Below are 26,728 nucleotides of genomic sequence, written 5' to 3'. Positions count from 1 at the left end.
GATAACCCTCTCGATAAGATCTGTTAGGTTTACATGCATATTCTATGTATTAATAAATGTATCCTCGTGTATTAGTACCTGTGTGTGTGTGTTGTTTGAGTTATGTCGCATGGTTGGATTCTAAAGCCATCAAAAGAATCAACTTTGTGATTTACTGCTACAATTAATAATTGTCTCAGTAAATGCCCAAACCCTACAGAACTGGTGCCTTCAGAGAGCCACTATGATTACATATTTGGCGTCCCTGAACCGGCTTAATCTACACTAATACACGAGCACCCGTGTCTCGCCAAAGCTGACAAATAAACAGACGGACAAGCCGCACTGCACGTGTGAACAGGGGAATGAGCGAGCGAGCGGGGATAGGGAGCCTCCTGCGCTTAAAAGCTTACAGCACCTGGTATTCCCAGGCGGTCTCCCATCCAAGTACTAACCAGGCCCATCCCTGTTTAGCTTCCGAGATCAGACGAGATCAGGCGTGCTCAAGGGGGTGTGGCCATAAGCAAGAGCAAGGCTCGCTGGCACCCTTCTTATTGAGAGGACAGCTCCGTCACCTCTTTTACGACGCTGCTTTTTTTCCCTTGCGTTTTTCTCTTCTTCCCACGTTCTCTCTCTTCATTGCCTTCGTCCCCGCTCTATTTCACTTCAGCCTTTCACTCTTGCTTCCTTCCAATGAGGACGGAGCTGCGGGAGAAAGGGCGCTATAGAGGATCGCTGTAGAGAGCTGCTGCTGTGCTTTGACATCTGAGCTCTGTGGAAAACGATCTCAATACAATTCTGAAAAACGCGACTCTCCGAACGCCAGCCGAACAAGTCTCCACAGCCGAAGCGCTGTGTCTCTTTTCAGCTGGCGATAAACCTTTCCTCGATCCTTTGCGGACTTGTAAAACTGTTCCTGATCAGAATAAAAAACGCTCACGCTAATACACAAGCACCCGTGTCTCGCCAAAGCTGACAAATAAACAGACGGACAAGCCGCACTGCACGTGTGAACAGGGGAATGAGCGAGCGAGCGGGGATAGGGCGCCTCCTGCGCTTAAAAGCTTACAGCACCTGGTATTCCCAGGCGGTCTCCCATCCAAGTACTAACCAGGCCCATCCCTGTTTAGCTTCCGAGATCAGACGAGATCAGGCGTGCTCAAGGGGGTGTGGCCATAAGCGAGAGCAAGGCTCGCTGGCACCCTTCTTATTGAGAGGACAGCTCCGTCACCTCTTTTACGACGCTGCTTTTTTTCCCTTGCGTTTTTCTCTTCTTCCCACGTTCTCTCTCTTCACTGCCTTCGTCCCCGCTCTATTTCACTTCAGCCTTTCACTCTTGCTTCCTTCCAATGAGGACGGAGCTGCGGGAGAAAGGGCGCTATAGAGGATCGCTGTGGAGAGCTGCTGCTGTGCTTTGACATCTGAGCTCTGTGGAAAACGATCTCAATACAATTCTGAAAAACGCGACTCTCCGAACGCCAGCCGAACAAGTCTCCACAGCCGAAGCGCTGTGTCTCTTTTCAGCTGGCGATAAACCTTTCCTCGATCCTTTGCGGACTTGTAAAACTGTTCCTGATCAGAATAAAAAACGCTCACGCTAATACACAAGCACCCGTGTCTCGCCAAAGCTGACAAATAAACAGACGGACAAGCCGCACTGCACGTGTGAACAGGGGAATGAGCGAGCGAGCGGGGATAGGGCGCCTCCTGCGCTTAAAAGCTTACAGCACCTGGTATTCCCAGGCGGTCTCCCATCCAAGTACTAACCAGGCCCATCCCTGTTTAGCTTCCGAGATCAGACGAGATCAGGCGTGCTCAAGGGGGTGCGGCCGTAAGCGAGAGCAAGGCTCGCTGGCACCCTTCTTATTGAGAGGACAGCTACGTCACCTCTTTTACGACGCTGCTTTTTTTCCCTTGCGTTTTTCTCTTCTTCCCACGTTCTCTCTCTTCACTGCCTTCGTCCCCGCTCTATTTCACTTCAGCCTTTCACTCTTGCTTCCTTCCAATGAGGACGGAGCTGCGGGAGAAAGGGCGCTATAGAGGATCGCTGTGGAGAGCTGCTGCTGTGCTTTGACATCTGAGCTCTGTGGAAAACGATCTCAATACAATTCTGAAAAACGCGACTCTCCGAACGCCAGCCGAACAAGTCTCCACAGCCGAAGCGCTGTGTCTCTTTTCAGCTGGCGATAAACCTTTCCTCGATCCTTTGCGGACTTGTTAAACTGTTCCTGATCAGAATAAAAAACGCTCACGCTAATACACAAGCACCCGTGTCTCGCCAAAGCTGACAAATAAACAGACGGACAAGCCGCACTGCACGTGTGAACAGGGGAATGAGCGAGCGAGCGGGGATAGGGCGCCTCCTGCGCTTAAAAGCTTACAGCACCTGGTATTCCCAGGCGGTCTCCCATCCAAGTACTAATCAGGCCCATCCCTGTTTAGCTTCCGAGATCAGACGAGATCAGGTGTGCTCAAGGGGGTGTGGCCGTAAGCGAGAGCAAGGCTCGCTGGCACCCTTCTTATTGAGAGGACAGCTCCGTCACCTCTTTTACGACGCTGCTTTTTTTCCCTTGCGTTTTTCTCTTCTTCCCACGTTCTCTCTCTTCATTGCCTTCGTCCCCGCTCTATTTCACTTCAGCCTTTCACTCTTGCTTCCTTCCAATGAGGACGGAGCTGCGGGAGAAAGGGCGCTATAGAGGATCGCTGTAGAGAGCTGCTGCTGTGCTTTGACATCTGAGCTCTGTGGAAAACGATCTCAATACAATTCTGAAAAACGCGACTCTCCGAACGCCAGCCGAACAAGTCTCCACAGCCGAAGCGCTGTGTCTCTTTTCAGCTGGCGATAAACCTTTCCTCGATCCTTTGCGGACTTGTAAAACTGTTCCTGATCAGAATAAAAAACGCTCACGCTAATACACAAGCACCCGTGTCTCGCCAAAGCTGACAAATAAACAGACGGACAAGCCGCACTGCACGTGTGAACAGGGGAATGAGCGAGCGAGCGGGGATAGGGAGCCTCCTGCGCTTAAAAGCTTACAGCACCTGGTATTCCCAGGCGGTCTCCCATCCAAGTACTAACCAGGCCCATCCCTGTTTAGCTTCCGAGATCAGACGAGATCAGGCGTGCTCAAGGGGGTGTGGCCATAAGCGAGAGCAAGGCTCGCTGGCACCCTTCTTATTGAGAGGACAGCTCCGTCACCTCTTTTACGACGCTGCTTTTTTTCCCTTGCGTTTTTCTCTTCTTCCCACGTTCTCTCTCTTCACTGCCTTCGTCCCCGCTCTATTTCACTTCAGCCTTTCACTCTTGCTTCCTTCCAATGAGGACGGAGCTGCGGGAGAAAGGGCGCTATAGAGGATCGCTGTGGAGAGCTGCTGCTGTGCTTTGACATCTGAGCTCTGTGGAAAACGATCTCAATACAATTCTGAAAAACGCGACTCTCCGAACGCCAGCCGAACAAGTCTCCACAGCCGAAGCGCTGTGTCTCTTTTCAGCTGGCGATAAACCTTTCCTCGATCCTTTGCGGACTTGTAAAACTGTTCCTGATCAGAATAAAAAACGCTCACGCTAATACACAAGCACCCGTGTCTCGCCAAAGCTGACAAATAAACAGACGGACAAGCCGCACTGCACGTGTGAACAGGGGAATGAGCGAGCGAGCGGGGATAGGGCGCCTCCTGCGCTTAAAAGCTTACAGCACCTGGTATTCCCAGGCGGTCTCCCATCCAAGTACTAACCAGACCCATCCCTGTTTAGCTTCCAAGATCAGACGAGATCAGGCGTGCTCAAGGGGGTGCGGCCGTAAGCGAGAGCAAGGCTCGCTGGCACCCTTCTTATTGAGAGGACAGCTCCGTCACCTCTTTTACGACGCTGCTTTTTTTCCCTTGCGTTTTTCTCTTCTTCCCACGTTCTCTCTCTTCACTGCCTTCGTCCCCGCTCTATTTCACTTCAGCCTTTCACTCTTGCTTCCTTCCAATGAGGACGGAGCTGCGGGAGAAAGGGCGCTATAGAGGATCCCTGTGGAGAGCTGCTGCTGTGCTTTGACATCTGAGCTCTGTGGAAAACGATCTCAATACAATTCTGAAAAACGCGACTCTCCGAACGCCAGCCGAACAAGTCTCCACAGCCGAAGCGCTGTGTCTCTTTTCAGCTGGCGATAAACCTTTCCTCGATCCTTTGCGGACTTGTTAAACTGTTCATGATCAGAATAAAAAACGCTCACGCTAATGTAGCGGCGAGGCTTCATAATAAGAAAGAATTAAGTGTTCTGAGCCTTCCCAAAAGAGGCCCCATCTCACCCTCCATCTCTGTGGTGCAGCCACAGAGAAAGAATTCATGCAAGCTGATTTAAGATGTTTTCTTGTGATAAGAAACCAGCTCCCAAAGGGGGATGCACTTAGCTAAGCCTGGCTATCATGATCAATGGTCACCCATTGGCGCCTATCTGTCTAGGGAGTGCCAGTTGGACATCTGGACTGCATTACTAAGTGTCAGGACTAAGTGACTCATATCTCACCTTGATCAACCAATCAGGGACTGGTAGGGCCGAGTAACCCACGTGGGACTCTGATGCCCATGAACTTTCAGCCAATCAATGAGCTGAAGTTCCTCCAGGTAAAACAGGCAACACAGAGAGCCTGTGAGTTTCAGAAGGGAGATTCAACAAGATTCAGTAAGATTCTGGAGAGGATTCTGTGGACTGTTCTAAAGGGAATTCAAAGGAGAATTCCAGGGCAGGACGGCCCAGGAGCAGAAGGCTCCCAAGGGCAGGACATTCTCACAGCGCGCCTCCTGACCATCCTGAGACTCAGCCCGGACAACCACGGAACGGCCAGTGTGTCCGAGTGCCAGAACTTTCCTTTGTTCTAAGAGTCTAGAGTGGAGGTTGCCAGAGAGTAACCAGCAGCAGGCCTCGTGAACAGGTCGGAACTGTGGACAGCTGAATCACTATTCAGAACTAGCTCTTCATCAGGAACGAACCGGTCCTCTTCCTGACTTGCTGGGACCCACAGTCATCTTTTCTCCTGTGCACAAACTTTGCCAACTAGCTGGACAGTGAGCATCAGCAGCGCACCGTCGCAAGCCGCACAGCACAGCCTGGCACGGAGCCAGAGAGCGCGGATTGGACAGCAACAGCCTGCAACTGTTTCTTTGTGCCCGCAGGAGATCTGAATCCCCAAAGATTGGATGAGTATTCAACTTCAATGCATTACAGCTCGAGAATTCAATTGTTATCCCAACCAGTTGATATCAATTTAATTCCTAAGAGTTATGTACTTGTTTTGAGTATCTAATGTAGAAGTTGTAACCAAGTTCACTTTACGAAACGGTCTAAATGAATGATATACTGAACGTATGTCCTCTTGATATGTGTAACACTTTGTAACTGATTGAATATATACCTTTTGTATTCTGATAACCCTCTCGATAAGATCTGTTAGGTTTACATGCATATTCTATGTATTAATAAATGTATCCTCGTGTATTAGTACCTGTGTGTGTGCGTTGTTTGAGTTATGTCGCATGGTTGGATTCTAAAGCCATCAAAAGAATCAACTTTGTGATTTACTGCTACAATTAATAATTGTCTCAGTAAATGCCCAAACCCTACAGAACTGGTGCCTTCAGAGAGCCACTATGATTACATATTTGGCGTCCCTGAACCGGCTTAATCTACACTAATACACGAGCACCCGTGTCTCGCCAAAGCTGACAAATAAACAGACGGACAAGCCGCACTGCACGTGTGAACAGGGGAATGAGCGAGCGAGCGGGGATAGGGAGCCTCCTGCGCTTAAAAGCTTACAGCACCTGGTATTCCCAGGCGGTCTCCCATCCAAGTACTAACCAGGCCCATCCCTGTTTAGCTTCCGAGATCAGACGAGATCAGGCGTGCTCAAGGGGGTGTGGCCATAAGCAAGAGCAAGGCTCGCTGGCACCCTTCTTATTGAGAGGACAGCTCCGTCACCTCTTTTACGACGCTGCTTTTTTTCCCTTGCGTTTTTCTCTTCTTCCCACGTTCTCTCTCTTCATTGCCTTCGTCCCCGCTCTATTTCACTTCAGCCTTTCACTCTTGCTTCCTTCCAATGAGGACGGAGCTGCGGGAGAAAGGGCGCTATAGAGGATCGCTGTAGAGAGCTGCTGCTGTGCTTTGACATCTGAGCTCTGTGGAAAACGATCTCAATACAATTCTGAAAAACGCGACTCTCCGAACGCCAGCCGAACAAGTCTCCACAGCCGAAGCGCTGTGTCTCTTTTCAGCTGGCGATAAACCTTTCCTCGATCCTTTGCGGACTTGTAAAACTGTTCCTGATCAGAATAAAAAACGCTCACGCTAATACACAAGCACCCGTGTCTCGCCAAAGCTGACAAATAAACAGACGGACAAGCCGCACTGCACGTGTGAACAGGGGAATGAGCGAGCGAGCGGGGATAGGGAGCCTCCTGCGCTTAAAAGCTTACAGCACCTGGTATTCCCAGGCGGTCTCCCATCCAAGTACTAACCAGGCCCATCCCTGTTTAGCTTCCGAGATCAGACGAGATCAGGCGTGCTCAAGGGGGTGTGGCCATAAGCGAGAGCAAGGCTCGCTGGCACCCTTCTTATTGAGAGGACAGCTCCGTCACCTCTTTTACGACGCTGCTTTTTTTCCCTTGCGTTTTTCTCTTCTTCCCACGTTCTCTCTCTTCACTGCCTTCGTCCCCGCTCTATTTCACTTCAGCCTTTCACTCTTGCTTCCTTCCAATGAGGACGGAGCTGCGGGAGAAAGGGCGCTATAGAGGATCGCTGTGGAGAGCTGCTGCTGTGCTTTGACATCTGAGCTCTGTGGAAAACGATCTCAATACAATTCTGAAAAACGCGACTCTCCGAACGCCAGCCGAACAAGTCTCCACAGCCGAAGCGCTGTGTCTCTTTTCAGCTGGCGATAAACCTTTCCTCGATCCTTTGCGGACTTGTAAAACTGTTCCTGATCAGAATAAAAAACGCTCACGCTAATACACAAGCACCCGTGTCTCGCCAAAGCTGACAAATAAACAGACGGACAAGCCGCACTGCACGTGTGAACAGGGGAATGAGCGAGCGAGCGGGGATAGGGCGCCTCCTGCGCTTAAAAGCTTACAGCACCTGGTATTCCCAGGCGGTCTCCCATCCAAGTACTAACCAGACCCATCCCTGTTTAGCTTCCAAGATCAGACGAGATCAGGCGTGCTCAAGGGGGTGCGGCCGTAAGCGAGAGCAAGGCTCGCTGGCACCCTTCTTATTGAGAGGACAGCTCCGTCACCTCTTTTACGACGCTGCTTTTTTTCCCTTGCGTTTTTCTCTTCTTCCCACGTTCTCTCTCTTCACTGCCTTCGTCCCCGCTCTATTTCACTTCAGCCTTTCACTCTTGCTTCCTTCCAATGAGGACGGAGCTGCGGGAGAAAGGGCGCTATAGAGGATCCCTGTGGAGAGCTGCTGCTGTGCTTTGACATCTGAGCTCTGTGGAAAACGATCTCAATACAATTCTGAAAAACGCGACTCTCCGAACGCCAGCCGAACAAGTCTCCACAGCCGAAGCGCTGTGTCTCTTTTCAGCTGGCGATAAACCTTTCCTCGATCCTTTGCGGACTTGTTAAACTGTTCATGATCAGAATAAAAAACGCTCACGCTAATGTAGCGGCGAGGCTTCATAATAAGAAAGAATTAAGTGTTCTGAGCCTTCCCAAAAGAGGCCCCATCTCACCCTCCATCTCTGTGGTGCAGCCACAGAGAAAGAATTCATGCAAGCTGATTTAAGATGTTTTCTTGTGATAAGAAACCAGCTCCCAAAGGGGGATGCACTTAGCTAAGCCTGGCTATCATGATCAATGGTCACCCATTGGCGCCTATCTGTCTAGGGAGTGCCAGTTGGACATCTGGACTGCATTACTAAGTGTCAGGACTAAGTGACTCATATCTCACCTTGATCAACCAATCAGGGACTGGTAGGGCCGAGTAACCCACGTGGGACTCTGATGCCCATGAACTTTCAGCCAATCAATGAGCTGAAGTTCCTCCAGGTAAAACAGGCAACACAGAGAGCCTGTGAGTTTCAGAAGGGAGATTCAACAAGATTCAGTAAGATTCTGGAGAGGATTCTGTGGACTGTTCTAAAGGGAATTCAAAGGAGAATTCCAGGGCAGGACGGCCCAGGAGCAGAAGGCTCCCAAGGGCAGGACATTCTCACAGCGCGCCTCCTGACCATCCTGAGACTCAGCCCGGACAACCACGGAACGGCCAGTGTGTCCGAGTGCCAGAACTTTCCTTTGTTCTAAGAGTCTAGAGTGGAGGTTGCCAGAGAGTAACCAGCAGCAGGCCTCGTGAACAGGTCGGAACTGTGGACAGCTGAATCACTATTCAGAACTAGCTCTTCATCAGGAACGAACCGGTCCTCTTCCTGACTTGCTGGGACCCACAGTCATCTTTTCTCCTGTGCACAAACTTTGCCAACTAGCTGGACAGTGAGCATCAGCAGCGCACCGTCGCAAGCCGCACAGCACAGCCTGGCACGGAGCCAGAGAGCGCGGATTGGACAGCAACAGCCTGCAACTGTTTCTTTGTGCCCGCAGGAGATCTGAATCCCCAAAGATTGGATGAGTATTCAACTTCAATGCATTACAGCTCGAGAATTCAATTGTTATCCCAACCAGTTGATATCAATTTAATTCCTAAGAGTTATGTACTTGTTTTGAGTATCTAATGTAGAAGTTGTAACCAAGTTCACTTTACGAAACGGTCTAAATGAATGATATACTGAACGTATGTCCTCTTGATATGTGTAACACTTTGTAACTGATTGAATATATACCTTTTGTATTCTGATAACCCTCTCGATAAGATCTGTTAGGTTTACATGCATATTCTATGTATTAATAAATGTATCCTCGTGTATTAGTACCTGTGTGTGTGCGTTGTTTGAGTTATGTCGCATGGTTGGATTCTAAAGCCATCAAAAGAATCAACTTTGTGATTTACTGCTACAATTAATAATTGTCTCAGTAAATGCCCAAACCCTACAGAACTGGTGCCTTCAGAGAGCCACTATGATTACATATTTGGCGTCCCTGAACCGGCTTAATCTACACTAATACACGAGCACCCGTGTCTCGCCAAAGCTGACAAATAAACAGACGGACAAGCCGCACTGCACGTGTGAACAGGGGAATGAGCGAGCGAGCGGGGATAGGGAGCCTCCTGCGCTTAAAAGCTTACAGCACCTGGTATTCCCAGGCGGTCTCCCATCCAAGTACTAACCAGGCCCATCCCTGTTTAGCTTCCGAGATCAGACGAGATCAGGCGTGCTCAAGGGGGTGTGGCCATAAGCAAGAGCAAGGCTCGCTGGCACCCTTCTTATTGAGAGGACAGCTCCGTCACCTCTTTTACGACGCTGCTTTTTTTCCCTTGCGTTTTTCTCTTCTTCCCACGTTCTCTCTCTTCATTGCCTTCGTCCCCGCTCTATTTCACTTCAGCCTTTCACTCTTGCTTCCTTCCAATGAGGACGGAGCTGCGGGAGAAAGGGCGCTATAGAGGATCGCTGTAGAGAGCTGCTGCTGTGCTTTGACATCTGAGCTCTGTGGAAAACGATCTCAATACAATTCTGAAAAACGCGACTCTCCGAACGCCAGCCGAACAAGTCTCCACAGCCGAAGCGCTGTGTCTCTTTTCAGCTGGCGATAAACCTTTCCTCGATCCTTTGCGGACTTGTAAAACTGTTCCTGATCAGAATAAAAAACGCTCACGCTAATACACAAGCACCCGTGTCTCGCCAAAGCTGATAAATAAACAGACGGACAAGCCGCACTGCACGTGTGAACAGGGGAATGAGCGAGCGAGCGGGGATAGGGCGCCTCCTGCGCTTAAAAGCTTACAGCACCTGGTATTCCCAGGCGGTCTCCCATCCAAGTACTAACCAGACCCATCCCTGTTTAGCTTCCAAGATCAGACGAGATCAGGCGTGCTCAAGGGGGTGCGGCCGTAAGCGAGAGCAAGGCTCGCTGGCACCCTTCTTATTGAGAGGACAGCTCCGTCACCTCTTTTACGACGCTGCTTTTTTTCCCTTGCGTTTTTCTCTTCTTCCCACGTTCTCTCTCTTCACTGCCTTCGTCCCCGCTCTATTTCACTTCAGCCTTTCACTCTTGCTTCCTTCCAATGAGGACGGAGCTGCGGGAGAAAGGGCGCTATAGAGGATCCCTGTGGAGAGCTGCTGCTGTGCTTTGACATCTGAGCTCTGTGGAAAACGATCTCAATACAATTCTGAAAAACGCGACTCTCCGAACGCCAGCCGAACAAGTCTCCACAGCCGAAGCGCTGTGTCTCTTTTCAGCTGGCGATAAACCTTTCCTCGATCCTTTGCGGACTTGTTAAACTGTTCATGATCAGAATAAAAAACGCTCACGCTAATGTAGCGGCGAGGCTTCATAATAAGAAAGAATTAAGTGTTCTGAGCCTTCCCAAAAGAGGCCCCATCTCACCCTCCATCTCTGTGGTGCAGCCACAGAGAAAGAATTCATGCAAGCTGATTTAAGATGTTTTCTTGTGATAAGAAACCAGCTCCCAAAGGGGGATGCACTTAGCTAAGCCTGGCTATCATGATCAATGGTCACCCATTGGCGCCTATCTGTCTAGGGAGTGCCAGTTGGACATCTGGACTGCATTACTAAGTGTCAGGACTAAGTGACTCATATCTCACCTTGATCAACCAATCAGGGACTGGTAGGGCCGAGTAACCCACGTGGGACTCTGATGCCCATGAACTTTCAGCCAATCAATGAGCTGAAGTTCCTCCAGGTAAAACAGGCAACACAGAGAGCCTGTGAGTTTCAGAAGGGAGATTCAACAAGATTCAGTAAGATTCTGGAGAGGATTCTGTGGACTGTTCTAAAGGGAATTCAAAGGAGAATTCCAGGGCAGGACGGCCCAGGAGCAGAAGGCTCCCAAGGGCAGGACATTCTCACAGCGCGCCTCCTGACCATCCTGAGACTCAGCCCGGACAACCACGGAACGGCCAGTGTGTCCGAGTGCCAGAACTTTCCTTTGTTCTAAGAGTCTAGAGTGGAGGTTGCCAGAGAGTAACCAGCAGCAGGCCTCGTGAACAGGTCGGAACTGTGGACAGCTGAATCACTATTCAGAACTAGCTCTTCATCAGGAACGAACCGGTCCTCTTCCTGACTTGCTGGGACCCACAGTCATCTTTTCTCCTGTGCACAAACTTTGCCAACTAGCTGGACAGTGAGCATCAGCAGCGCACCGTCGCAAGCCGCACAGCACAGCCTGGCACGGAGCCAGAGAGCGCGGATTGGACAGCAACAGCCTGCAACTGTTTCTTTGTGCCCGCAGGAGATCTGAATCCCCAAAGATTGGATGAGTATTCAACTTCAATGCATTACAGCTCGAGAATTCAATTGTTATCCCAACCAGTTGATATCAATTTAATTCCTAAGAGTTATGTACTTGTTTTGAGTATCTAATGTAGAAGTTGTAACCAAGTTCACTTTACGAAACGGTCTAAATGAATGATATACTGAACGTATGTCCTCTTGATATGTGTAACACTTTGTAACTGATTGAATATATACCTTTTGTATTCTGATAACCCTCTCGATAAGATCTGTTAGGTTTACATGCATATTCTATGTATTAATAAATGTATCCTCGTGTATTAGTACCTGTGTGTGTGCGTTGTTTGAGTTATGTCGCATGGTTGGATTCTAAAGCCATCAAAAGAATCAACTTTGTGATTTACTGCTACAATTAATAATTGTCTCAGTAAATGCCCAAACCCTACAGAACTGGTGCCTTCAGAGAGCCACTATGATTACATATTTGGCGTCCCTGAACCGGCTTAATCTACACTAATACACGAGCACCCGTGTCTCGCCAAAGCTGACAAATAAACAGACGGACAAGCCGCACTGCACGTGTGAACAGGGGAATGAGCGAGCGAGCGGGGATAGGGAGCCTCCTGCGCTTAAAAGCTTACAGCACCTGGTATTCCCAGGCGGTCTCCCATCCAAGTACTAACCAGGCCCATCCCTGTTTAGCTTCCGAGATCAGACGAGATCAGGCGTGCTCAAGGGGGTGTGGCCATAAGCAAGAGCAAGGCTCGCTGGCACCCTTCTTATTGAGAGGACAGCTCCGTCACCTCTTTTACGACGCTGCTTTTTTTCCCTTGCGTTTTTCTCTTCTTCCCACGTTCTCTCTCTTCATTGCCTTCGTCCCCGCTCTATTTCACTTCAGCCTTTCACTCTTGCTTCCTTCCAATGAGGACGGAGCTGCGGGAGAAAGGGCGCTATAGAGGATCGCTGTAGAGAGCTGCTGCTGTGCTTTGACATCTGAGCTCTGTGGAAAACGATCTCAATACAATTCTGAAAAACGCGACTCTCCGAACGCCAGCCGAACAAGTCTCCACAGCCGAAGCGCTGTGTCTCTTTTCAGCTGGCGATAAACCTTTCCTCGATCCTTTGCGGACTTGTAAAACTGTTCCTGATCAGAATAAAAAACGCTCACGCTAATACACAAGCACCCGTGTCTCGCCAAAGCTGACAAATAAACAGACGGACAAGCCGCACTGCACGTGTGAACAGGGGAATGAGCGAGCGAGCGGGGATAGGGCGCCTCCTGCGCTTAAAAGCTTACAGCACCTGGTATTCCCAGGCGGTCTCCCATCCAAGTACTAACCAGGCCCATCCCTGTTTAGCTTCCGAGATCAGACGAGATCAGGCGTGCTCAAGGGGGTGTGGCCATAAGCGAGAGCAAGGCTTGCTGGCACCCTTCTTATTGAGAGGACAGCTCCGTCACCTCTTTTACGACGCTGCTTTTTTTCCCTTGCGTTTTTCTCTTCTTCCCACGTTCTCTCTCTTCACTGCCTTCGTCCCCGCTCTATTTCACTTCAGCCTTTCACTCTTGCTTCCTTCCAATGAGGACGGAGCTGCGGGAGAAAGGGCGCTATAGAGGATCGCTGTGGAGAGCTGCTGCTGTGCTTTGACATCTGAGCTCTGTGGAAAACGATCTCAATACAATTCTGAAAAACGCGACTCTCCGAACGCCAGCCGAACAAGTCTCCACAGCCGAAGCGCTGTGTCTCTTTTCAGCTGGCGATAAACCTTTCCTCGATCCTTTGCGGACTTGTAAAACTGTTCCTGATCAGAATAAAAAACGCTCACGCTAATACACAAGCACCCGTGTCTCGCCAAAGCTGACAAATAAACAGACGGACAAGCCGCACTGCACGTGTGAACAGGGGAATGAGCGAGCGAGCGGGGATAGGGCGCCTCCTGCGCTTAAAAGCTTACAGCACCTGGTATTCCCAGGCGGTCTCCCATCCAAGTACTAACCAGACCCATCCCTGTTTAGCTTCCAAGATCAGACGAGATCAGGCGTGCTCAAGGGGGTGCGGCCGTAAGCGAGAGCAAGGCTCGCTGGCACCCTTCTTATTGAGAGGACAGCTCCGTCACCTCTTTTACGACGCTGCTTTTTTTCCCTTGCGTTTTTCTCTTCTTCCCACGTTCTCTCTCTTCACTGCCTTCGTCCCCGCTCTATTTCACTTCAGCCTTTCACTCTTGCTTCCTTCCAATGAGGACGGAGCTGCGGGAGAAAGGGCGCTATAGAGGATCCCTGTGGAGAGCTGCTGCTGTGCTTTGACATCTGAGCTCTGTGGAAAACGATCTCAATACAATTCTGAAAAACGCGACTCTCCGAACGCCAGCCGAACAAGTCTCCACAGCCGAAGCGCTGTGTCTCTTTTCAGCTGGCGATAAACCTTTCCTCGATCCTTTGCGGACTTGTTAAACTGTTCATGATCAGAATAAAAAACGCTCACGCTAATGTAGCGGCGAGGCTTCATAATAAGAAAGAATTAAGTGTTCTGAGCCTTCCCAAAAGAGGCCCCATCTCACCCTCCATCTCTGTGGTGCAGCCACAGAGAAAGAATTCATGCAAGCTGATTTAAGATGTTTTCTTGTGATAAGAAACCAGCTCCCAAAGGGGGATGCACTTAGCTAAGCCTGGCTATCATGATCAATGGTCACCCATTGGCGCCTATCTGTCTAGGGAGTGCCAGTTGGACATCTGGACTGCATTACTAAGTGTCAGGACTAAGTGACTCATATCTCACCTTGATCAACCAATCAGGGACTGGTAGGGCCGAGTAACCCACGTGGGACTCTGATGCCCATGAACTTTCAGCCAATCAATGAGCTGAAGTTCCTCCAGGTAAAACAGGCAACACAGAGAGCCTGTGAGTTTCAGAAGGGAGATTCAACAAGATTCAGTAAGATTCTGGAGAGGATTCTGTGGACTGTTCTAAAGGGAATTCAAAGGAGAATTCCAGGGCAGGACGGCCCAGGAGCAGAAGGCTCCCAAGGGCAGGACATTCTCACAGCGCGCCTCCTGACCATCCTGAGACTCAGCCCGGACAACCACGGAACGGCCAGTGTGTCCGAGTGCCAGAACTTTCCTTTGTTCTAAGAGTCTAGAGTGGAGGTTGCCAGAGAGTAACCAGCAGCAGGCCTCGTGAACAGGTCGGAACTGTGGACAGCTGAATCACTATTCAGAACTAGCTCTTCATCAGGAACGAACCGGTCCTCTTCCTGACTTGCTGGGACCCACAGTCATCTTTTCTCCTGTGCACAAACTTTGCCAACTAGCTGGACAGTGAGCATCAGCAGCGCACCGTCGCAAGCCGCACAGCACAGCCTGGCACGGAGCCAGAGAGCGCGGATTGGACAGCAACAGCCTGCAACTGTTTCTTTGTGCCCGCAGGAGATCTGAATCCCCAAAGATTGGATGAGTATTCAACTTCAATGCATTACAGCTCGAGAATTCAATTGTTATCCCAACCAGTTGATATCAATTTAATTCCTAAGAGTTATGTACTTGTTTTGAGTATCTAATGTAGAAGTTGTAACCAAGTTCACTTTACGAAACGGTCTAAATGAATGATATACTGAACGTATGTCCTCTTGATATGTGTAACACTTTGTAACTGATTGAATATATACCTTTTGTATTCTGATAACCCTCTCGATAAGATCTGTTAGGTTTACATGCATATTCTATGTATTAATAAATGTATCCTCGTGTATTAGTACCTGTGTGTGTGCGTTGTTTGAGTTATGTCGCATGGTTGGATTCTAAAGCCATCAAAAGAATCAACTTTGTGATTTACTGCTACAATTAATAATTGTCTCAGTAAATGCCCAAACCCTACAGAACTGGTGCCTTCAGAGAGCCACTATGATTACATATTTGGCGTCCCTGAACCGGCTTAATCTACACTAATACACGAGCACCCGTGTCTCGCCAAAGCTGACAAATAAACAGACGGACAAGCCGCACTGCACGTGTGAACAGGGGAATGAGCGAGCGAGCGGGGATAGGGAGCCTCCTGCGCTTAAAAGCTTACAGCACCTGGTATTCCCAGGCGGTCTCCCATCCAAGTACTAACCAGGCCCATCCCTGTTTAGCTTCCGAGATCAGACGAGATCAGGCGTGCTCAAGGGGGTGTGGCCATAAGCAAGAGCAAGGCTCGCTGGCACCCTTCTTATTGAGAGGACAGCTCCGTCACCTCTTTTACGACGCTGCTTTTTTTCCCTTGCGTTTTTCTCTTCTTCCCACGTTCTCTCTCTTCATTGCCTTCGTCCCCGCTCTATTTCACTTCAGCCTTTCACTCTTGCTTCCTTCCAATGAGGACGGAGCTGCGGGAGAAAGGGCGCTATAGAGGATCGCTGTAGAGAGCTGCTGCTGTGCTTTGACATCTGAGCTCTGTGGAAAACGATCTCAATACAATTCTGAAAAACGCGACTCTCCGAACGCCAGCCGAACAAGTCTCCACAGCCGAAGCGCTGTGTCTCTTTTCAGCTGGCGATAAACCTTTCCTCGATCCTTTGCGGACTTGTAAAACTGTTCATGATCAGAATAAAAAACGCTCACGCTAATACACAAGCACCCGTGTCTCGCCAAAGCTGACAAATAAACAGACGGACAAGCCGCACTGCACGTGTGAACAGGGGAGTGAGCGAGAGAGCGGGGATAGGGCGCCTCCTGCGCTTAAAAGCTTTCTGAATTCTGAGTACGTACGGGATCCTCGGCCTTGCGCTTATAACAAAGTCCAAGTCCCTTTGCAGACAACAGCAGTTGTCACATGATTGTCTCTGAGGATGTGCGACAATGGCCAAGGAGAGCCCCGATCTGAGCTTGCGCTCACTTTTTGACCAAGACACAGGTGTGTGCTGATTGGTTGAGAGTTTGGCGGGCATTGGAGACCCACGTGGTATTACCACGCCCTGCGTGAGATATGAGTCACTTACTCTTAACACTTTGGAATGCAGTCCAGATGTCCATTTGGCACTCCCTAGACAGATAGGCGCCAATGGATGACCATTGATCATGATAGCCAGGCTTAGCTAAGTGCATCCCCATCTGGGAGCTGTCCCTTATCAAAAGAAAACATCTTAAATCAGCCTGCATGAATACTTTCTCTGTGGCTGCACCACAGAGATGGAAGGTGAGATGGGGCCTCATTTAGGACAGCATACCACCGCTTAATTCTGTCTTATTAACAAGCATTGCCGCTACAACGGCATCTCTCCTGTCAAACTTCCTCCTGACTTGTTTGACAGGATCTGGGCCGTGGTGAACAGTGGGAAAGACGCCCTGTGGAGAGTGAGGAACATGGGGCTGTTCAAAGGCATCGAGGTCCCAGTCAAGGCAGCAGGTAGCCTGGCCCTGTTCATCACCCAAGAGAACTATTACCTCAGAGATCTGTGGAGAGAAAGGAGGGAGGAAGCAGAAAATCTGTGGGAAATAGAGAGCATAGGTCAATATCTCAAGAAACTGTGAAAAACATTATCATGTTTAAGTAAAGAATGTGATTTACACCAGAAAAAAAGAAATTGTTGCTATGTAACTGGTACCGTGTCAAAATGTAATGAGATGTGATCATATATACTGTTTTAAGTATGTATATTAATGTAAAGCTTTCTAATTTGTGATGTCCTGTATTTATTTGTGAAAAGAAAATAAAGTTCTTAAAAAATCGATTCACCCAGGGCGAGGCTCGGCCATTGCACTCCGGCTGTGCTGACCCCTGCGAATTCCCCAAATGTGGGAATCTCGACTGCATTATTTCTGGTAGTGGGGGACTGCGTTCGCGCTCTCCCCTGATGTGCTTGGTCCAATATCGGATACGGAAGAGTTACGACACCACGTGCTGCGATAGGATCCCAGTTCGAAAGGAGTCGATGCCACTGCTGGTTCCCGGTTTCTTTTAGTTAGAGGTCTGGAGAAGCATTTCAAGCTGGTTACACTACTCCTTCCGGACATTCATTCCCTTTTCAAAGTCAGTCGTTTTGCTGTAGTCTGCATTATTTAGGCTGATTATCGAGGTTAGCCTTTATTTGGTCATGGGGGCCTCGGTACTGTATGCTAATTCTCAAGACAGTTTCACCCGTTTTCTGATTGCTAGGTTCTGTACCAGTGCAGACATGTCAAACAGTGAATGGCTGTACCTCTATTGTATCCGTGCTCAATGAATGAAATCAGTAATAAATGAATATATGTATAGTTATACGATAAACAAGTGGTTTATCGACTCATCTTCATTTGCAGATTTAGAGGCAGCTTCGATATTCGTTTAACAAACGTTTTTTTTTTTATATGGGTCACACACATGCCATAGCAACAAAACATCTCTAGAGATGAGGCTATAGATCACCTTTCCATCCTCCAGGTTTTCCTCCCAAAGCCTACGGCACCAACGGTGACCCCTGCTGGCCGAGAAAGCTTGCAGCACCTGGTATTCCCAGGAAGTCTCCCATCCAAGTACTAACCAGGCCCAACCCTGCTTAGCTTCCAAGATCAGACAAGATTGGGCACATTCAGGGTGGTGTGGCCGCAAGCGAAAGTCGTGGCGCCTAACTCGCTACTTGAAGCTGTGTGTGGCTGGGGCTCTGTGCCCCCCGAGTTGGACTGAAGGATCGTTCTTGTGCAACTCTTTGGAAAGGAGCCTCTTTCCAAATCGCATTGCGTACCTGGATGTTGGCGAATGTGCTCCCTTGTGTTGGCTTGTCCCGCACTGGAGGAGAACAAACAAACTGCTCGGAGGAGCACAAGGCAAGTCTTCACAAGACAAAAACCTCCAGTGCACAGCACTCAAAACATTTCTGGGCTGTCGCGTGTTTATTTCAGCACATAAAGCGCACCAGTCCAACACGTCGGCCGGGCGCGCGGCGTCAGAGCGAGAGGCTCCTTCTCGCTGCCTTTCCGCTGTGTTGCAGAGCCCCGAGAGGGAACCTGGAGCGCACACTTTGTGGGGGGCGGGGGACCGCGTTCGCGCTCTGCCCCCGGTCTCTTGCGCGAGTACTAAATCTCACGGCGCCAGCCAGCGGCCAGGAGACAAGTACAATATCGCGGGACAGGGGGGCCTCGTCATTGATTGTTACATATGAGACGGGGATTAGGAGGAGACCCCGACTGATTGGTAAAGGGGAACACTAACACCAGAGTGACACCCCCGGCGTCTCTTTTTGAGAGACGCCCTGGGATTTCTTAATGGCCAAGGAGGGTCGGGACCTCGGTTTTATGCCTCCCCCGAAGGACGGCGCCTGTTTGTGCAGCAGAGTGTCGCCATCAGGAAAGCCACACAGACCGCAGGGTGAGCGCTCCCTACTCCCAGTCACACCTCTTGCAGGAGCAGCAGCAACCTGAGCTTTTCCGGGGTGAATCTCCCATCCGGGTGCCGGCTAGGCTCACACCTGCTGGGCTGCCATGGGTGAGCCCAGTCGAGAGTCGCAGGTTGAGATCTAGTCACCGGGGAGAAACGATACAAGCAAAGGATTACTCGGCTCCCAGCACTTGAAAAGACAGACAAATGACTTGTTCCCGCCGGAGCTGAATGTACCTGAATGTTGTAGTGGTTTGATGGGTTTACTGAGACAATTATTAATTGTAGCAGTAATCACGAGGTTGTTCGTTGGGGCTTTTAGAAAATCAATCGTCAGAACAACTAACAACGCACACACGCGGGTTCAATACACGGGATACATTTATTAATATAAACTGTGCACCAAACATATACTAGTCTGCCAGGATACGAGTGGCAGACCTTACTGTGAGGGTTATCAATATACAAGGTATATAATCTCGAAGAGATGCAAACACAAAGAGATACACAACAGAGAATATATGTCAATATATATCGTTCGGTTACCAAATCGCTAATCAGTGTTATTACCCACTGTTACTCTAAACTCGGAAGTAAATACATTACTCATGAATTAAATTGATAACAACTTGTGTTGAGGTACAATTGAATTCTCGAGCCGCAATGTAGAACATGGGGTTTACTTATCCACTGTGTATGGTTTTGGAATCTCCCGGCACGAACACCAAACCAGCTGACAGGCTCTGTTGCAGCCTCTGTTGCAGCGGTTGTCCAATGGGCGTTGTGTCGGCGTTCTCTGGCTACCGGCCAACCAGTCAAGGTGCAGCTCGGAGTAGGACGGGCGGAGGAATCTGACTGCGGCGCGCAGGGCAGTCGTTGCTCCGAGGGGATCTACCAGCAGTCCGGCTGGCTAGTAGAAAGTCTCTATGCACAGATGTGACCGCGAGTCCTCACAAGTCACTCTTTTGCCTGGGAAGAAGCTGGTTCGTTCCCGGTCCAGCGCTGCTTCTGAATAAGCTATTCAGGTTGTCGACGAGGGTCCAACTGTAGGCTGCCGTTGAGCAAGCGGAGCATTCACGTTGGTAGAATTCTGAGTACGTACGGGATCCTAGGCCTCGCGCTTAGAACAAAGTCCAAGTCCTTTTGCAGACAACAGCAGTTGTCACGTGATTGTCTCTGAGGATGCACGAAAATGGCCAAGGAGAGCCCAGATCTGAGCTTGCGCTCCCTTTTTGGCCAAGACCCAGATGTGTGCTGATTGGTTGAGAGTTTGGCGGGCATTGGAGACCCACATGGTTTTACCACGCCCTTCCAGTCCCTGATTGGTTGGTCAAGATGAGATATAAGTCACTTACTCTTGACACTTAGGAATGCAGTCCAGATGTCCATTCGGCACTCCCTAGACTGATAGGCGCCAATGAATGACCATTGATCATGATAGCCAGGCTTAGCTAAGTGCATCCCTGTCTGGGAGCTTGTTCCTTATCAAAACAAAACATCTTAAATCAGCCTGCATGAATACTTTCTCTGTGGCTGCACCACAGAGATGGAGGGTGAGATGGGGCCTCCTTTAGGACAGCATACCAACACTTAATTCTGTCTTATTAACAAGCATTGCCGCTACAATAGCAATTCAAATACAACAGCCACACTGCTGAAACCATATGTTTTACACACCAGACAGGCCCCCTAACCTCATACAACCTTGCTGTGGCTGTGACCCCTTTCTTTATTTTTTTATGATGTTTTCAATATGGCACCATTAGACAGGCCGTACATGGTGATAGGAGGGTGCTATTCACGAGTCAATAGCTCTTCAAGCACAACAGCCACAGTGCTGCAACCAGGTGTTTTACACACCAGACAGGCCCCCTAACCTTATACAATCTTGCTGTGGCTGTGTCCCTTTTCTTTATTTTTTTATGATGTTTTCAATATGGCACCATTAGACAGGCCGTACATGGTGATAGGAGGGTGCTATTCACGAGTCAATAGCTCTTCAAGCACAACAGCCACAGTGCTGCAAACAGGTGTTTTACACATCAGACAGCTCCCCTAACCTTATACAACCTTGCTTTGAGATGTGGAACATTTCTTTATTTTTTAATGATTTTTTTACTGTAATCAAGTGTTGTGCTCATTAATAATAATAATAATAATTGCTTACACTTATATAGCGCTTTTCTGGACACTCCACTCAAAGCACTTTACAGGTAATGGGGACTCCCCTCCACCACCACCAATGTGCAGCATCCACCTGGATGATGCGACGGCAGCCATAGTGCACCAGAACACTCACCACTATCAGTGAGGAGGAGAGAAGAGAAATGTAGCCAATTCAAAGAGGGGAATTATTAGGAGGCCATGATTGGTAAGGGCCAATGGGGAAATTTGGGGATATTGTCAGTATCACTATACTGGGGCATTAGGACCCACATGGACCACAGGGTGAGCGCCCCCTGCTGGCCCCACTAAGGAACTAAGGAACCTTAGTTTTTCCCGGGAGGTCTACCATCCAGGTACTGACCAGGCTCACACCTGCTTAGCTTCAGTGGGTTGCCAGTTGTGAGTTGCAGGGTGATATGGCTGCTGGCCATAATCAGCAGCCTTCAGTACTGAAGCAGGTGTGAGCCTGGTCAGTACCTGGATGGGAGACCTCCTGGGAAAAACTAAGGTTGCTTCTGGAAGAGGTGCTAGTGGGGCCAGCACAACCATTAGGCAGGCCTCCTGACCTTTCACAGTCATGCTTTGTTGTGTGAAACTTTAATTATCTTTTTAGGATTTTTTGAACATGGCAACTTCCACCGAGATGGGTGGGGGGTGTCGGGGTGCTCTTCAATAGCTTTTTCATCTATACACACAAACGGATGTAACCAAGACACTCAGAACCTGTCACGCAGGGGCTGACTGCTGAGGATAGGGATCCAATGCGGTGCCCTTGGTAGGGTTGGCGCGAGACGCAGGCATAGTCGGAGTAAACAGGCAGGGGTCCGAGTCCGGGAAGGCGTATGTCGAAGAAAACTCAGTCTTCACTCAGGTTGGGAGATTGTCAACAGAGATCTTTAATACAATCAGCTGAAGGGGAGCATATCACAGAGAAAGGGTTTCCCCTAGCACTCAAGACATGCTCACTGGACTGAAGTTATACTGTCCTTTTTTATACATTAAAAGTAGGCAATACTTTAACATATCAAAGGAACATACAGGGAAAGGGGCAGTGTCAGAAGTCAAACAAACAGGACAGGGGGGTGCCATTTGGCATCCTACAATCTGTTTCAATTTTCTCTGGTTGAATGGGTGTGAGGAATCACAGGCTTTAGTTTGCACCTAAGACAGTGGTCTTAGGTGCGAACAGAAAACCTTTCCCACGCATAGTCACTGTCCTGACCTTTTGACTCGGTCTTCCACACGTAGCACAGGCGTAGGCACAGAATCGACAGGCGAAAGTGTAGTCGAGGGACTGGCAGGGGTCGGAGTCCGGGAAGGCGTAGAAGTTGCGTCGGTGTGGATTCAGAAGGCAGAGGCGTAAACGAAAAGTCAGGCTGGGGTCAGGATCCGAGAAAGCGTAAAACAGGCGAAGGTACAAAATCGAGTGGCTAAAGCGGGGTCGAGGTCCAGGGGAGAAGTCGTAGTAAGGCAAAGGTGTAGTTAGTACGTAAGCTCCGGGAGAGAATCTCAATCGTGAGCAATGACCGGGGGGCAGATGAAGGTTTAAGCAGAGGCCTGATTGACACGTGCACGTTTGGTACGGGGAGAGCTCGTAGGAATGCGGGAGCACTTGCCTGCGTGAGGGAGATTCGTGGCAAAACCAACAGAATCAACCTGAACTCACAGAAAAACAAGAATGCCCCCGAGACACCTGCACCCCCCTCGGACCACTCTGGTATCAACACCCCCAAACCCATCCATACCAGCTAACAAGACTCAGAATCGGTGCAACCCTCCAACCTGGACCAAGAGCAGGATGGGACAAGAACCTGCACCACACTACGCACCCCTCATCCAGACCAGCAGGACAGCCAGACCACAGACAGCACCATCATGTAACCCCCCTGTTCATTCCAACAGAAAAGCCGAACTGACCCCCACCAGCATGGCGACGCTGCAGCTCTGGTCACACCAGCAGGCCCAATGGGCTCAGAGCTGGGGGACATACAGATGCAGCCATTCAAAATGCGTGGGCGATACTGCATTATTTTCCGGTACGCTGTACGCAGTCTACCGCAAGTTACCGGTAAATACCGCGAGTTACCGGTAAATACTGCTAGTTACCGTAAATTCTCCTATAATATGACAAGCAAAATAATAGTATCCGGAATTTCGGCAAGGTGGAGCTAATAAAGCTCAACCTCTCATGTTTGAGCTGTGGCCATCAAAGTCTTTAACGAAGATATTACTAATAGTATTAATAATGAATGACTTTGGACAAGCTGTAAGTGTAAACTCAAAGTATTGCCCTGGTCAACATTCTTTTTTTCATTGACCGTCTTTGTAAAAGTAACACCACAGCATTTCACAATCACGCATTTGTTTCCAATCATGCAAAGTACAGTAATTTTTGAGAATCGATTCACCATGCCTTTCACATGCTCATAAAAGAGATTGATTTAGGAACATAAACATATTACTGTATGAAAACTGTACTGTATACAGTATGTATATGTATATTTAATGTCTTAACTGTGCCCGTTTAAGTATTGAATATTCATATCTAATTTTACCACTGAAGGGAAATCTTAGTAGCTGAGCATAAAAAGAATAGGAGCATACTGCAACGCGTGTGAAGGCCATAAACGATATTAATTTTGGAACATAAACATACAGTATATGGCTGGTCTCAGTACTTTAAAGAAAACATACACGAAACATGGTTTCATTATGACCAGAATCGGTCTTGAGATATTTTTAACTTGATTTACAGTATTTGAGAGGTATGTCTTAACACCGATACTACAGTGCTTAAGTACTGCTCACGTATATGTTTCTAGGTTTATATTATGCATTTCATACGATCAAATTACTTTTGAGCAACTAATAAGAAGCGCGAAACGGTATGCGTTTTAGTTTCGTTTTGTGCTGGGACCCGTGGATTGATTAGAGATATCAAGTACATTCAAGTCATTTTTTAAATGTTGTAGTTCGTCTTGAAAAAATGTTACGAGTACATCATCTATCAACAATTACACAGGTTCTGTTTCCATATTGCGGATTTTGGTTACGTAATATTATTTTCTAGATTTCACGTTGTGAATATATGATTTGGGCAAACAGAGACGCAAAGAAGTACATTATTGGTTGTTGTTTTTTTTTTTGCAGTTTTATCTAGAACAAGCGATGCTTAAACCTTTGTCTGATTCTTGTGAAACTACCCACACGACAGTTACAGTACCTAGGAGTTGACTTCAGTGATGTCACTGATGGGATGTTTCTAAAAATCCATGGTCTGTGATTGAAACCTGTAAAACCGGTTTAATTCGTCACAGCCAGCACTCTTCAGGTGTGAGGGTCTTCTGCTCAGAATGAAACGCTAAAATGTTTGTGTATATTCTAATGGTAGTGGGGGCAGGGTGTGTGGGAACAGCTTTGGTTGAAATTGCATTGGAGATCTATGTTCTTCACACCTGAAACATTTTCTCTGAAAGCATTTTCTCTGAAAGCATTTTCTTCGCAGTTTAACCGATCTTGTTACAGCATGTTACAGTTTACTATTATTAACCATATTAATTTTAAGTGCTTAATGTAAAATCTTGTAAAAATATATTTTCATTGTTCAAATATACATTAAGTCTGACTATCATATAATAAGTTAAATACAAAACTAAAGAAAAAATAGGGTTAAATATAATTTTAAATATTTTGCTAACAATGTTAACTGTTTATGAATAATAAAATGTATTAACTAAGGAGTAGGATGGCACAGTTGTTAGTATGTTTTTTGTTTTGTTTCTTTTTCATAAATACAACAGTAGTACCTGATGTCTCAGTGGCTTTCAAAATTAAATTATGCATGCAAACCTGTGAACTAGAAAGATAACTAAGATATCCATCCATTTATAATGGTGGCAAAGTGGTTAGCATTGCTATCTTGCAGCACTGGGGTCCTAGGTTCAATTCCTGCCATCCTGTGTGTGTGGGGTTTACATGTTCTCTCTGGTTTTTCTCCATATGTGTGATATGACTCCCTCTCGCACTCCAAAACATACTGGTAAGTTAATTGGTTTATGGGAAAACTGGCCCTGGTGTGTGTGTGTTTGTGTCTGTCTGTCCTGTGATGGACTGGCGCTATGTCCAGGGTGTATTCTGCCTTGTGTCCGTTGCTTACTGGGATAGGCTCCAAATCCTCTGTACTGGATAAAGAGATTAGAAATGGAAGTAAAGGCACTGTGCTGATGGAACTATACACGGTGTTAGAAACCCACTATGAAATGGCAGCATCTCACTGAGAATAAAATATTTTATAGTGCTGGCTTAAGGAAACAGCCTTTCCACCTCTCTTGCACATCAGTATCCATACCTAGTTATTTAAACAAATTGCCTCTAATTATAAACATCTTAATATGCTGGCTCTGTGGATCCGCATCAGCTATGTTTGCCCATTCCTTCAATTCATGTGCATCCAACACACAGTTCAACGCTAGCAACTACACAAAATCTAAAATATGAGCTCTACTTGCCACTTACAATACCAACAGTACCAGCTAACTTTAGTAGTGACATTTTCATGGATCTTTTTAACAATAAAATTTACAACATCAGACTTCAGACACAATTAAACAGGCCTCAAAAAAGTCTGGTACAAACATTTTCAGCATGGAATAAACCGTTACTTTAATGGTATAAACCTTAAATGGATTCATATTCTCAATAAGATTTGGTGCTCAGTAACATGACTTAGAAAATGACAGAAGACATACGTATCATGCTTATCCTTCTATTTTTCATAATCGTAAACTCCTTAAGGCAGTTACATTTTCTCTGTTCTGACCTGGAGTTACAGAGAAATTTAAATTCTAATAAGAGATTTGTAATGAGGAAAGTCATATCAATCACTCATACAGTACCAGGATTTGCAATTACAATACAAATACTTTCTTTCTATATGTGTTTATTTTGCAGTTTGAGTCTATGGCATTCCTTTGGGGGTCTATACTCCAAGGCATGACTTTTTTATGGGAACATGACATTTTTTTAAACATATATTTTTGTGGTAGTAGGGCGCAAAACATCAGTATTTACTGCTATTAATCACTGTACGATTTATAGTTGAAATCTGAGCCTAGATATAAAGTTAGATATAAAGTTAAAATCTCGACAAAGCAATGTAGGAAATACAGAGAAAATAAATCCTTTCTGACATCTAAAATCAGTTTCGATCAAGGTCTCTAAAACGAACAAGAAAAAGAGGATTTTCGGAGGGCAATTACGCTGTGTTTATATAGAATAAGTGATTTATGAGCAATCTAATTTCTTGTTCGTTTAAAACAGTGAAATGTCAGCTGCAAAAGATCGCACCAGAAACAACACTCTCTCTGCCTGTCATAGACGTTCAGGAAAGGCTGAATGAAGTCATGTCAAGTACAATAATTCGGTGATCAATAATAACAGTTGTATTATATCCATGGAAATATATTCATTATATGCCAGCGAACCTCACCGTGCCAGGCCACCACTGCGTCACAACACACAGCTGCCAGTGCACCTCTACATACCCGACCACCACTGCATCACACAGCTGCCAGCGCACCTCACCGTGCCAGGCCACCACTGCGTCACATAGCTGCAAGCGCACCTCACCATGCCAGGCCACCACTGCATCATAGAGCTGCCAGGGCACCTCACCGTGTCAGGCCACCACTGCGTAACACCACATAGCTGCCAGCGCACCTCACCATGCCAGGCCATCACTGAGTCAGAGATTAAATAAAACCTCACTCGCACCAAATAAATTTATATTTCTAAATATCACAACATGATCGAATTTAAGTCATTTTAATAACAATGAATAGTCACCTAGGCGTTACAATATAAAAATTTATATTGATTTAAATAACGTTTTGATTTAAATCGCAAATGC

General features: G+C 47.7%; 1 long non-coding RNA gene, 13 other non-coding genes and 5 pseudogenes across 14 annotated transcripts in view; 1 reads left to right on the top strand and 18 right to left on the bottom strand.

Moving 5' to 3' along the window:
- Positions 1–26,728, bottom strand: part of LOC138242516 (zinc finger protein 271-like) — a 681,240-nt pseudogene that overhangs the window by 168,978 nt on the left and 485,534 nt on the right.
- The window catches only part of LOC138242858 (uncharacterized), a 96,380-nt gene that overhangs the window by 29,937 nt on the left and 39,715 nt on the right, over positions 1–26,728 (bottom strand). The gene's annotated exons all lie outside the window — the stretch shown is intronic.
- On the bottom strand, positions 386–504 carry LOC138245167 (5S ribosomal RNA). Its single transcript, XR_011193781.1, has one exon. It is a non-coding gene; the product is annotated as a 5S ribosomal RNA (ribosomal RNA).
- LOC138245166 (5S ribosomal RNA) lies at positions 1,042–1,160 on the bottom strand. Its single transcript, XR_011193780.1, has one exon. It is a non-coding gene; the product is annotated as a 5S ribosomal RNA (ribosomal RNA).
- LOC138216338 (5S ribosomal RNA) lies at positions 1,698–1,816 on the bottom strand. The gene has a single exon (XR_011180049.1). It is a non-coding gene; the product is annotated as a 5S ribosomal RNA (ribosomal RNA).
- Positions 2,354–2,472, bottom strand: LOC138217845 (5S ribosomal RNA). The gene has a single exon (XR_011181446.1). It is a non-coding gene; the product is annotated as a 5S ribosomal RNA (ribosomal RNA).
- LOC138245165 (5S ribosomal RNA) lies at positions 3,010–3,128 on the bottom strand. The gene has a single exon (XR_011193779.1). It is a non-coding gene; the product is annotated as a 5S ribosomal RNA (ribosomal RNA).
- LOC138218349 (5S ribosomal RNA) lies at positions 3,666–3,784 on the bottom strand (annotated as a pseudogene).
- Positions 5,777–5,895, bottom strand: LOC138245164 (5S ribosomal RNA). The gene has a single exon (XR_011193778.1). It is a non-coding gene; the product is annotated as a 5S ribosomal RNA (ribosomal RNA).
- Positions 6,433–6,551, bottom strand: LOC138245163 (5S ribosomal RNA). Its single transcript, XR_011193777.1, has one exon. It is a non-coding gene; the product is annotated as a 5S ribosomal RNA (ribosomal RNA).
- On the bottom strand, positions 7,089–7,207 carry LOC138218348 (5S ribosomal RNA; annotated as a pseudogene).
- LOC138245162 (5S ribosomal RNA) lies at positions 9,200–9,318 on the bottom strand. Its single transcript, XR_011193776.1, has one exon. It is a non-coding gene; the product is annotated as a 5S ribosomal RNA (ribosomal RNA).
- On the bottom strand, positions 9,856–9,974 carry LOC138218347 (5S ribosomal RNA; annotated as a pseudogene).
- Positions 11,967–12,085, bottom strand: LOC138245161 (5S ribosomal RNA). The gene has a single exon (XR_011193775.1). It is a non-coding gene; the product is annotated as a 5S ribosomal RNA (ribosomal RNA).
- On the bottom strand, positions 12,623–12,741 carry LOC138245160 (5S ribosomal RNA). Its single transcript, XR_011193774.1, has one exon. It is a non-coding gene; the product is annotated as a 5S ribosomal RNA (ribosomal RNA).
- LOC138218346 (5S ribosomal RNA) lies at positions 13,279–13,397 on the bottom strand (annotated as a pseudogene).
- On the bottom strand, positions 15,390–15,508 carry LOC138245159 (5S ribosomal RNA). Its single transcript, XR_011193773.1, has one exon. It is a non-coding gene; the product is annotated as a 5S ribosomal RNA (ribosomal RNA).
- On the top strand, positions 16,991–17,155 carry LOC138243530 (U1 spliceosomal RNA). Its single transcript, XR_011192185.1, has one exon. It is a non-coding gene; the product is annotated as a U1 spliceosomal RNA (small nuclear RNA).
- LOC138217460 (5S ribosomal RNA) lies at positions 17,773–17,891 on the bottom strand. Its single transcript, XR_011181172.1, has one exon. It is a non-coding gene; the product is annotated as a 5S ribosomal RNA (ribosomal RNA).

Source organism: Lepisosteus oculatus, chromosome 14, assembly GCF_040954835.1.
Source record: "Lepisosteus oculatus isolate fLepOcu1 chromosome 14, fLepOcu1.hap2, whole genome shotgun sequence".
NCBI classification, from domain to species: Eukaryota; Metazoa; Chordata; class Actinopteri; order Semionotiformes; family Lepisosteidae; genus Lepisosteus; species Lepisosteus oculatus.
Note: the sequence above shows the minus strand (reverse complement) of the source record. Positions and strands in the feature narration are given on the sequence as shown.